The 10,980-nt window shown below is 40.3% G+C and overlaps 1 protein-coding gene across 6 annotated transcripts in view; it reads right to left on the bottom strand.

Annotated features, from left to right (window-relative positions):
- FBXO42 (F-box protein 42) overlaps window positions 1-7,189 on the bottom strand; it is a 101,948-nt gene extending 94,759 nt beyond the window's left edge. Inside the window, exon 1 of one of the 6 annotated variants that reach the window (XM_074306148.1) lies at window positions 6,913-7,189. The gene's annotated coding sequence lies outside the window, so the exon portion shown is untranslated. Of the gene's footprint in view, window positions 1-6,555 lie in introns of all 6 variants that reach the window. The other 5 variants (XM_074306147.1, XM_074306149.1, XM_074306146.1 and 2 more) reach the window with 5 other exon arrangements.
- Window positions 7,190-10,980: the final 3,791 nt, after the last annotated feature.

The following is a 10,980-nucleotide window of genomic DNA, read 5'->3' as shown; positions in this document are numbered from 1 at the left end:
TTCTCCTGAATTGTGAACTAACAAAGGTACACTTGCATGTCATTCTGGACACCCCAAAAAAGAAGGTAATGATGACAAGGAAAAGAATAAATCTAGAGAACAGCAACTAGGATGGTAAAGAGACCAATGGGAGAGGTCCATGAAGATAAACCTGGAAAAGACTCACAATGATATGAAAGTCACTTCAAGTATATGAAGGGTTATCCCATGAAAAAGAGATTAGATTTCTTCTGCTTGGCCCAAGGAACAATGAAGGAGCTTGCAGAAAAGATGGAACTCCAGTTTAAAATAAAGTTTTTAATAACTAAGGCTACCTAAAAGTTGAATGGGCTATCTCAGAAGAAATAGTTTCCCCAACACTAATGCACTGTTGGTGGAGGTGTGAAATAAACCAACCATTCTGGAGAGTAATTTGGAACTATGCCCAAAGGGCTATAAAATTGTGCATACCTTTTTAACCCAGCAGTGCCATTACTGGCATTGGAAATCTAAATGGAGGGGAAAGAACCCACATGTGCAAAAATGTTTACAGCAGCTGTTTTTATGCTGGCAAAGAACTGGAAAATGAGTATATGAAGATAATGGAATATTATTGTTCTATAAAAAATGATGAACAAGCAGGTTTTAGAAAGACCTGAAAAGATTTACTTGAACTGATGCTGAACAAAACATGCAGAACCAGGAATATATCATACACAATAACAGCAAGAATGTGTGATGATTAGCCATGAAAGACTAGATTCTTCTCAGTGGTTCAATGATCCAATGCAATCCTAATAGACTTTGGACAGAAAATCCCATCTGCATCCAGAAAAAGAACTAAGAAGACTGAATGTAAATCAACACATACTATATTCACCATTTTTTCCTGGGTTTTTTTTCTCTCCCATGGTTTTTCCCTTTTGCTCTGATTTTTCTTTCCCAACATGATTCATAAAGTAATGTGTATCAGGAAAAAAAAAAAAAAAAAAAAGAAATAGTTTATCCATTCCTACAGCTCTTCCAAGAGAGGATGGGTAATACTGTCACAGATGTTGCAGAAGAGATTTTTATAAAGGAAAACCTCTAAGGTTACTTCTGACTATAATTCTGGGAATAGGATAGCTTTTAAGCTGGTGACTATCTAGCAAAGGAGTATACAGGACTGGAGTTAGGAGTGTGTCAACAGAAAAGAGCTGGTAAAGCAATGTTCAAATGAGGAGCAAAACTCACAAGACATTATTGTAGGCCGAACACTTTTTTAAGTACTGATACAGAAAAGATCTATATAGAAAGATACTATTATCTTCAAGAGAAAACCAAGGATGCAATCTTGCAGAAAACTCTATAATGACAATGTATTTCTTAAAAAGAAACAGAACTCTTACTGACAAAATCTTTTAAAAATTATATTCAATTAAATGATTATTTTCTTGCAAAAAACCCTAATTTTTTAAAATCAAAATTAAACAAATGTTATTGGTAACAATATTTCATCATTGATCCTTCACCAGACAATATTCCAGATATTTATTTCAATGGAAAAATTGCTTTACATATAACATCAAAAAAAATTAAATATTCAAAAGGTGATTAAAGCTATAAAAAGAGTAACTAAGATCCAGAAGAAAATACGAATGTCTAGAGTATAATGTCATATTATATGAGGTAGTAAATAAATAGGATATTTTGAAATGAAAGGTATTTTGATATTTAAATATTTAAGATTTTGAAATGAAAACACACAAAATACTAAATACCCTAACAATATATTGTTATATGAATCTAAGAAATTTTATATCTTTGATACTCAATTATATATTTGACTAGAAAAAGATGAATTATTCAGTCTTTCAAAATGATTTGTGCTTTGCAGAAGTAATAATTAAAGTCTCTCATTTAAAAAGAAATAAAGAAAAACCTCTAAAGCTTCTTAAACTGAATGATAAAGACATTCACCCACTACCAGTGAGGAATAGAGTGGCACAACTGCAAAACCAAAAGGAATATAGGAGAAAAAAATTTTTTTCTCACTGAAGCTCTAGGACAAATTTTAAGTCAGGGAAAAACTTAATTCAAATTCAACAACTTTCCATTAAATATACAAGTCAGAAAATGAAAACTCAAGACTACAAGGACACCAATAACTTATGAATTTTACAAGACATGGAGGAATTTCATAAGAGACTATTTTTAAAATAGGATGAAATGTGAGCTAATACTGAACAATTTTAAAGTATGACTTAATCATCTGCAACTCACTTGCCTCCTAATGTAGTAAATTATTACATCATTTTAAAAAATGAAAATTTTCCTTTCTCTGTCAAAAAATAGTACCTCATCAAACCCTAAAAAACTATTCACAGTCAGAGGAAGGATTAAATTGGATGATCTCTATGGCTCTTCTAGCTCTGGGGCTAATACCTCAAAATTTTTGGCACAGGGCTATAAATTCTGAGTGCTCAATGAACATATTATTCTTAATCCTGAAATACCTAAAATATCATTGTAAATAAATAATTGTTCTGCTATTGATATCACAAAATGCTAAGGTAAATTCAATTAACTACTATAGTAGCTACGTAAACTGAAGTTACTACACTATTTTTCATCAATTCAAAAGTTCTTTCTTGACACAAAAGACTATCTTACAGGAGTAAATTTCTAATCTCTACTATACACAGAAAAGAGATATAAACAGATACTTAATATTTCTAATTAAAAGAAGAATTACACCTCACTCTTTCATAAACATGGCTACTGGATCACCTCAGTACAAAGTAATCCAAGCCATGTTAACAGTGGCAATGACAATGCTTGTGTTTGGGGCTTAGTAAGACTCACTCTAAGGAGCAGTTGAGACTGCAAAAGTCTTAAGAAAGGAAGGGTCACAACAGTGAATGAATAAGATAAAAAAAGAACTCTTACAATAAAATCCCAAAAAGCATAATTAAAAAAAAAAAAAAAAAAAAAAAAAAAAAAAAAACCAACTTCTACCTTCTACTCTGAAAAGTAGATATTTCTATAATGAACTTAAGTATCTGTTTGCTGGCATGGTCTAGTAAGAGCATTGGAAGCTTCTTGAGTTTTACTCTCACTTAGACCTGTATGACCTGGGTCAAATCACTTAACCTGACAGAACATAAATTTTCTTATCCATCAAATGGCGATTGGATAGTCTCCATGGTCTCTTCTAGTTCTGAATGTATTGTCTTTGGAATCTCAAAATTTTTGGTACCAGCTCCTATGTGGCTCATCCATGTGGATTAAACTACCAGTGGGGAGAGGGAAGGAGAGAAGTGGGGAAGAGAGACCTAGATCTCCACTCCACAAATAAGACACTTCATCTCTCAGCTCTAGATATTTCCTCAAAGAACATCTGGAATGTTCTCCCATTTTTGCTATGATTATTGACCTCCCAGGCTCCCTTCAATATGCAAATAAAATCCCAACTTCTACAGGAAACTTTCCCCCAAACCTTTGTAATTCTGATGCTTTCAGTCTCTTAATTATTTCCTATTTATCCTGTATAGAACTTGTTTTGCATATATTTATTTACTTGTTCAGATTGTAAGTTCATTGAGAGTATGGCCTGTCTTTTGCCTCTTTTTATAACCCAATTTACTACATTAGGAGGCAAGTGAGTTGCAGATGATTAAGTGCCAAGCACATAGGAAATATTTAACAGTGACCTGAATGAATGAAAAGATATAGATAACTCATCTGTAACAAGTACCAGAAAGTTGTCTAGGATGCTTCTAATTTAGGAGCCTGGCCTTTGGTCATATAATTAGAATGTATTAAAAACAGAACTTGAACCCTAGTCTTCCAGCTACCAAGATCACACTTGTCTCCTGTTGTTATTCAGCCATTTCAGTCACATACAACTCTTCATGGCCACATTTGTGACTTTCTTGACAATATACTAGAGTGATTTGCCATTTCTTTCTCTAGCTGAGGATGAGGAAACTGAGGCAAACAGGATGAAGAGATTTCCCCAGGGCCACAGTTATTAAAAGTCTGAGGCTAGACAAAAATTCTCCCTGGCTCCAAGTATAATATCCTATCCACTGTGCCACCTAGCCACACTCTCCACCCTACTACCTCAAAAAGTTCCTAATATCCACATCTCCTAGATTTTTCATAGAGTTATAGATCACATCCAGAGCTCAATGGGGCGCTTTGCCTTTTGTTCTATATTAATGAAGATTTTTACTCTCTTTTAGAAGTAAAATATGATTATGATTTCCTTATAAAGAATTTTCCTGCTTATTTTCCCTTTCTGACTTTCTGATTTGTCTTTCTGTATGGAAAAAAATCCAGAAAAGAAAACATTTTATCCCAAAAGTCAGAACATGAGATAAAGAATGAAGCTATGGGTGACATGAACCTGATATTTCAGCACAGCAATGCAATATTCTCAGCAAGTCAGCAGAATGTTAAACAACCACATTGGTGTGTTTTGCTGCATTCAGGTATTCTCTTAGCAACAACAAGCAACAATAAACCCTTAAGAACATATAGATCTTTATGGGAAAGACTTCAATTTTTTAAAGAAGAAAAGAAATAATCAAATTGCAAACATCCTGATGTGAACTGGCATTCAACCCAAACAACTGTCATTTTGACAATCAATATGCTGAAACAAGCAACATACCGATGTATTAACATGAATAAAGTTAATTATATAATTGTCTCATGATAAATCTAAAACAGAAAACAAAGTTACAGGGTATAAAATGATATAACATAAAACAAGAGCGAGAAGGTGAATCCATCTGTACAAATGACTCCACTCAAAGTTAAGAATTTGACAGAATGGAGACCACTGCTAAGCATAAAAATCTGCATTGTCAGATTTTAAAATATTAATTTTAAATCATATATATGTATATGTATATATATGTATATGTGTATATATATATATGTATTATATATGTATATATATATATGTATTAAATCTTTTAGTACTTTGGACACAATTTTTTTCTTTCGTAGAGAACTCCAAGCTAAGTCTATTTGAGTAATTTAGAGTGGGCTCAATACACATGGATATCATGTTTTAACATTTTTGCCATACCACAATTCCAGCCCAAAGCACCATTTCTAAATAAAATGATGGGTAAGACTTCAGAATCAATTATACTACACAACTATAGAAACATAAGGAGACCCCGTTAGCCCTGAGTTTGAAGGCAATAGTAAACATAATAAAATATTGCTACAAATCAGTGGAAAAGATTCTGACACAGAAAGTTTATTTCCATGTAGAGCAGCCAGTATTCTATTAGAGAAAAGTTAAATTCAAACAGCATTCCAATTAAGAGAGGGGAAAAGGATAATTCCCTAACATTTAGCAATCAAGAGAGGTAGACAAAGAAAAGGGTTAATCCTCAAACAGCATCAAAGGACACTCACCAAAGTGAGCTTCGGTTAAAACTGAAGATCTCAACATTCCTAAAGACGAGATAAGCAAGACCTTTCAACTGTTAATTCTGCATGTCCCTAATTAATTCCCACCCTTTTCAGCTCAACCTCACAGAAACAAGTTTTCACCACCCCAAGTCCTCTGCCTTTCTTTAACGGAGCGCTTCAGTTCCCATCAATTTCCAAAAAAAAAAAAAAGAAAAAAGAAAAAAAAAAAAAGAAAAAGAAAAGAAAAAAGAAAGAAAGAAAGAAAATCACTCAGAAGGGGTTATCTTAAAAAGGTTCGTGGGATCAGGGGTTCGGAGCCAAGAGGAACCTCGGAGGTCAAAAGCCTTTCAAGAGGCTTTCAAAACCTTTGGAACTCTTTTTCTTCGCACTACTAGCTTGGAGTGCCAGCCTTTCATCCCAGAGCCAATGAGGGAAAGAAGGGGGAGGTGATCAGGGGCATTAAAATCAGGGGGGTGCCTTTATTCTTCTCGGGCACGGAGTGATGCTGGTCCCAGTGCTGACTAGCTATTTCGTGAGTGTGTGGGATCACTTCTCTCCCTTTCCTTCATCACTTTGTCCAGAGATGGGGGAGGAGTGGAATGATCCCGACACAAGAGTCACTCCCCATGCTGAGGAGCATTTACACCTTTGGAAGGAGACACCAGAGGGGGACTACAGGCACGGCAAGGGCCGACACATCTTCAAAGAGGTCAGGGAGGAGCTGGCCTTTGAAAGCTTCGGCACCTTCGGAGGGGAGGGCTGCTGGGGAAAGAATGCCAGGGGGCTAGCGCCTTTAGAGAGGAGGCTGGAACTGGGGGAAGGTGAAGACCCTGGGATCGGAGACGGCAGAAGCGGGCTTAGACCCTCAGAGAGGAGACTAGGGAAGAGGAGAAAGAGGGACTGCACCCTCAGAGATGACTGGGAAGAAGAGGAGGGATGCAGCCTCAAAAGGGGGACTGGGGAGGAAAGGGGGGTGGAGGAGTTACACCTTCAGGAGGAAGCTTCCGAGGACAGAGAATGGGGAGGGGTCTGCACCCTCCGAGAAGAGGCTGGATAAGGGTTCTGCACCTTCTGGGGGTCACTGAAGAGGGTGTCTGCACCTCCTAAGGGAAGGTGGGGAGGTCTGCATCCTCCGGGGGTCGCTGGAAAGGGAATATGTACCTCCTAAGAAAGACTGGGGAGGGAGTCTGTATATCCTCTGGGGGAGGCTGAGGAGGTGGGCTCCTACCCCAAGAGGCGGGCCGCACCCCAGCAGGGGAGGCTGGAAGGGTCCGGGGGCGGACAGGCCCAGGGGTCCAGCACCCTGAGAGCGGTAGGGTCTTCCCCACGGAGAGGTGGAGGAGTGGGGGGAGGGTCTGCTGGTCCGAGGCTCCTTCTGCCCTCGCCTGCCAGGCCCCAGGGAGCCGGCGAGTCCCAGGCGCGGGCAGAGGCCTCACCTGGCCTGGCTACCACCCGCTCTCGCCTTCTCTCCGCGGCCTCTGCCGCGCGGACGACGGACAGACGGACGGACGGACTTACGGACCGGGGGAGGGCAGAAGGGGAGGAGGACGCCGCGCTACGCCGGGCCTTCGGCCGGGCCTCTCCCGCTGCCGCCTCCTCACGGCCGCCGAGTCCCCGAACTCCCTGGAGCCGCCATCTTCCTCCGCTCAACGCCGCCGCTACCGCCGCCGCTACTGCAGCTACTACTACTGCCGCTGCCGCCGCCTCCGCCGCCGCCGCCACCACCACCGCCGCCGCTCCGGCCCGGGGAAGACAGCGAGATCGCGCATGCGTCAAGAGCCGCCCGGGGAAGGCCGGACGGGCACGGCGCGGCGCGCGCACGCACGCACGGACGTAAGGAGGCACGAGGCCCAGGCGAGCCCGCCTCGCGTGGGGAGGCGGGACTCCGAGGGAGGAACCCTGTGAAGAAGGGAAAAAGGAGGGAAGATGAGGTCAGGAGGAGGCGGGGAAGATGGGGCTAAGACCTTCTTCCCGTCGTCCTTTGCTTTTGTTATTGTTCTTTATTTAGGAAGGGAAGAGTTTGGCCTGGAGAGAGCGAGAGCCAGCCCGGGAAATCTGAAATCCCCAACTCCTTTGGGGTTCGGTTTCCTCAGCCGTAAAACAAAGGGATCGGACTTAAAGAGCTGATCCTAAGGCTGCTCTGGATCTAGCATGAGCTGAACTGTGGGTGTATCCCGGTGACCCATGATGGACGGAGGCACTGACCTTCACCCACGATTGTAAATACATACACAAGCCATACTTCGTGGCTTCCGGTTAATAACGATAGCAGAGATCTCATGTAATGATAATAGCTAACAGTTCTATAGCACCTACTACGTAGCAGGTATGTGCTAAGCGCTTTACAAGAATTATCTCAATAATAATAGCTAACATATAACACCGACTATGTGTCAATCACTGTGCTAAGGCTTACAAGAATTATGTCAGTTAATAATAGCTAACATTTACATAGCATCTTCCATGTGCTGAGATTTTCAGTGATTTCTCAGTTAAGAAGGACACTAGCTACATTTATATCGCACTATTTGTCAGGTGTTTTGTGATTATTGTCTAGTGATCCTCACAAGAATCCTGGGAGGGAGTTGTGCTTATCATCCTTGATTTACAGATAAGGAAACTGAGGCAGACCGCAGTTAAGTGACTTGCTCAGGGTCCACAATTAGTATTTGAAAAAGACTTTGATCTCCTGTCTTGGTGACTACCGGCTCTGTGCTCTATCCATTTCATCAACAAACTTTCTAATATGCCTTTTAAAACCTAGCTGGAGCTTCTGAATAAAGCCTTTCTGACGCCTCAGACTTCCCTCCCAAAGCAGTTTATGTTTAACTACTTTGTATCTATTTGCATTTATGCACCTTCTATTTACACTGTCTATAGTTATATACTTGTACTTATTGCCCCTCCCCCAAATAGGATGTAAACTCAGTAGGGGTAGACATTGTTTCATTCTTTATTCTTGTCTCCAGCACCTAGCTGGGGAATGGATACTTAATAAATGAGTGATTAAACAACCTAGGAGGTAGCTCATTTTACAGAAGCTGAGGCAGACAGATTGACTTGTGCAGGGTCACACAGCTACTAAGTATCTGAGGCCATATTTTAATTCTATGCACCCATACCACCTAGCTGCCTGCAAGCTGCCTAAGTACTTTCCTCACAGAAATCCTGAGGGAAGTTGTATCTATATTTAGTCCCATTTTACAGAAAGTCTAGTGACTTACAAAAGAACAAAAAGATGGACCTCAGAACTACTGACTCCAAGCTCTGTGTGACATGGCAGAAAGAGTGCTGGTCAAAGAATCAGGAAGATCCTGGTCTAATCAGGTCCCTCTTCTACTCAACAAATTCCAATGGCTCCCTATTACCTTGAGGGTCAAATTTAAATTCCTCTCCTTGACATCTAAAGTTTTTCACATCTCAAACCTACATAGTCAGCCTCATTATATATTATTACTTTTCCTGCACTTTATAGTCTGGCCAGATCAGTCTTCTTACTGTCCCTCAAACTCTCTCCACCTCCTAAGCAAGGAACCAGATCTCTGTCAACCTCAGTTTACCTCTGCTATAAAATGGGTTTTGCAACCCTTCACAAGGTTGTTGCAAACATTAAATCAATCTCTTTCCCTCTCTCTTTCTCCCTCTTGTCTGTCTCTCTCCTGTATATTTGACTCTGTCTGTGTCTCTTTTTCCTCAGTCTCTCTGTCTCTTTCCTGTCTCTGTCTATGTCTTATCTCTGTCCTATATTTGATTGAGTCTCTCTCAGTCTCTTCTCTTCCCTCCCTCTCCCCAGCCCCCATTTCTCTCTCTCCAATTCAGTTTTGGTATCAGGAAAAACTTCCTTACAATTAAAGCTGTTCAAAAGTTTGGGATCTACCAGAAATGCTCAATACTACAACATTTCCCCTCTCTCTAAAGTTCTACTTTACACTTCTTATATTCATTACTCTTTAAATGAGGCAGCTTGGTGAAGTGGATCACTGAAATCAGAAAGATGGAGGGCTTTCAGTCCTATCTGTGATACCTCTGAGCTGTGGGAGTGACTGATCATCTGTAAAAAGACAAAGAGCAATTCCTGTAGGACCAGCCTCTCAGGGATGTTGTAAGATGTGTAAACAACTTGCAGGTGCTAAATAAATAGCAGCAACTGTTGTTGATAGTCCAGCAGCTATTCATTCAACACTTACTCTGTTCTAAGGAGAGCTCATAGAAAAGTAAAAATACAAGCTCATGCAATGGAAAAACCTGTACAGAATATACTCATTTTTCTACAAGCTTTGTTCTCACCTTTGTATCACCTCTAAGATTGTTTTTACAACTGTGTTTGTCAGTAAAGCAGTTATCAATCTACAACTAATTAAATATCTGCCATGTGCCAGATAGTGTGCTGGAAGCCACTAATACAAAGGTAGAAGAAAGAAAGAAAGAAAAAAGCAAGGAAGAAAGAGGGGGGAGGGAGGAGGAAGGGAGACAGGGAGGGAAGAAGGGAGGAGAGAGGGGGGGAGAGGAGGAAGGAAGGAAGGAAGGAAGGAAGGAAGGAAGGAAGGAAGGAAGGAAGGAAGGAAGGAAGGAAGGAAGGAAGGAAGGAAGGAAGGAAGGAAGGAAGGAAGGAAGGAAGGAAGGAAGAAAGGAAGGAAGGAAGGAAGGAAGGGATAGAAAGAAATGAAGCAAGAAAGAAAGAAAGGAAGGAAGGAAGAAAGAAACAAAGAAAGAGGAAGGGAGGAAAAGGAAAGGAAGGAAGAAAAAATGGTCCCTACCCTCAAAGAGCTTACATTCTAGAGGGAAATTTGATCTCAGGTCCAAAAACCAGCCCCCAAGCCTAGGCATATGGAATGGGACATTTCAAGTCTGAAGTGTCTAGGTCTGGTTGTCCCCCTCTGATTGAGTATCTATGGTATTGTCATTTGTTGTTGTTGAGTTGTTTTAATCACATTGTGACTCTTTGGGACCCCATGTGGGATTTTCTTGGCAAAAATAGAGGTGATATGCCATTTTCATCTCCACTTAATTTTATAGATTGAGGCAACTGAGGCAAACAGGCAAACTAGAGTTACACACCTAGTTTCTAAGGTTGTACTTGAACTCAGTTACTCCTGACTCCAAGCCTGGTATTCTTTGCTGCCTACATCTCTGTTTTGAGACTCATTCTTATCTTTGAGCATAGCAAGTCACAATTCATTGTATTCCTCCTGATTTGGTTCAGAGCGAAAGTAAATAGCAATTGTTTCTGTTTTAGCCAGAAATTCTGAACATCTTCATGTTTCTGGGATTTCTGGAAACTTACAGAGAAGAAGATGGACAGGCATGGATGCATTACAATCTGTACCTCTGGAAGGAAGACCTACATTCACAAGATCATAGATTCATTGATCATCAAAGCTCCTTTTCATAGTGGCCAGAAACTGGAAAATGAATGGATGTCCATCAATTGGAGAATGGTTGGGTAAATTATGGTATATGAATGTTATGGAATATTATTGCTCTGTAAGAAATGACCCAGGATGAATACAAAGAGTCTTGGAGAGACTCAACTGATGCTGAGTGAAATGAGCAGAACTAGGAGATCATTATACACTTCAACAACGA

Source organism: Sminthopsis crassicaudata, chromosome 3, assembly GCF_048593235.1.
Source record: "Sminthopsis crassicaudata isolate SCR6 chromosome 3, ASM4859323v1, whole genome shotgun sequence".
NCBI lineage: Eukaryota > Metazoa > Chordata > Mammalia > Dasyuromorphia > Dasyuridae > Sminthopsis > Sminthopsis crassicaudata.
This window is presented reverse-complemented; position numbering and strand designations above follow the sequence as displayed.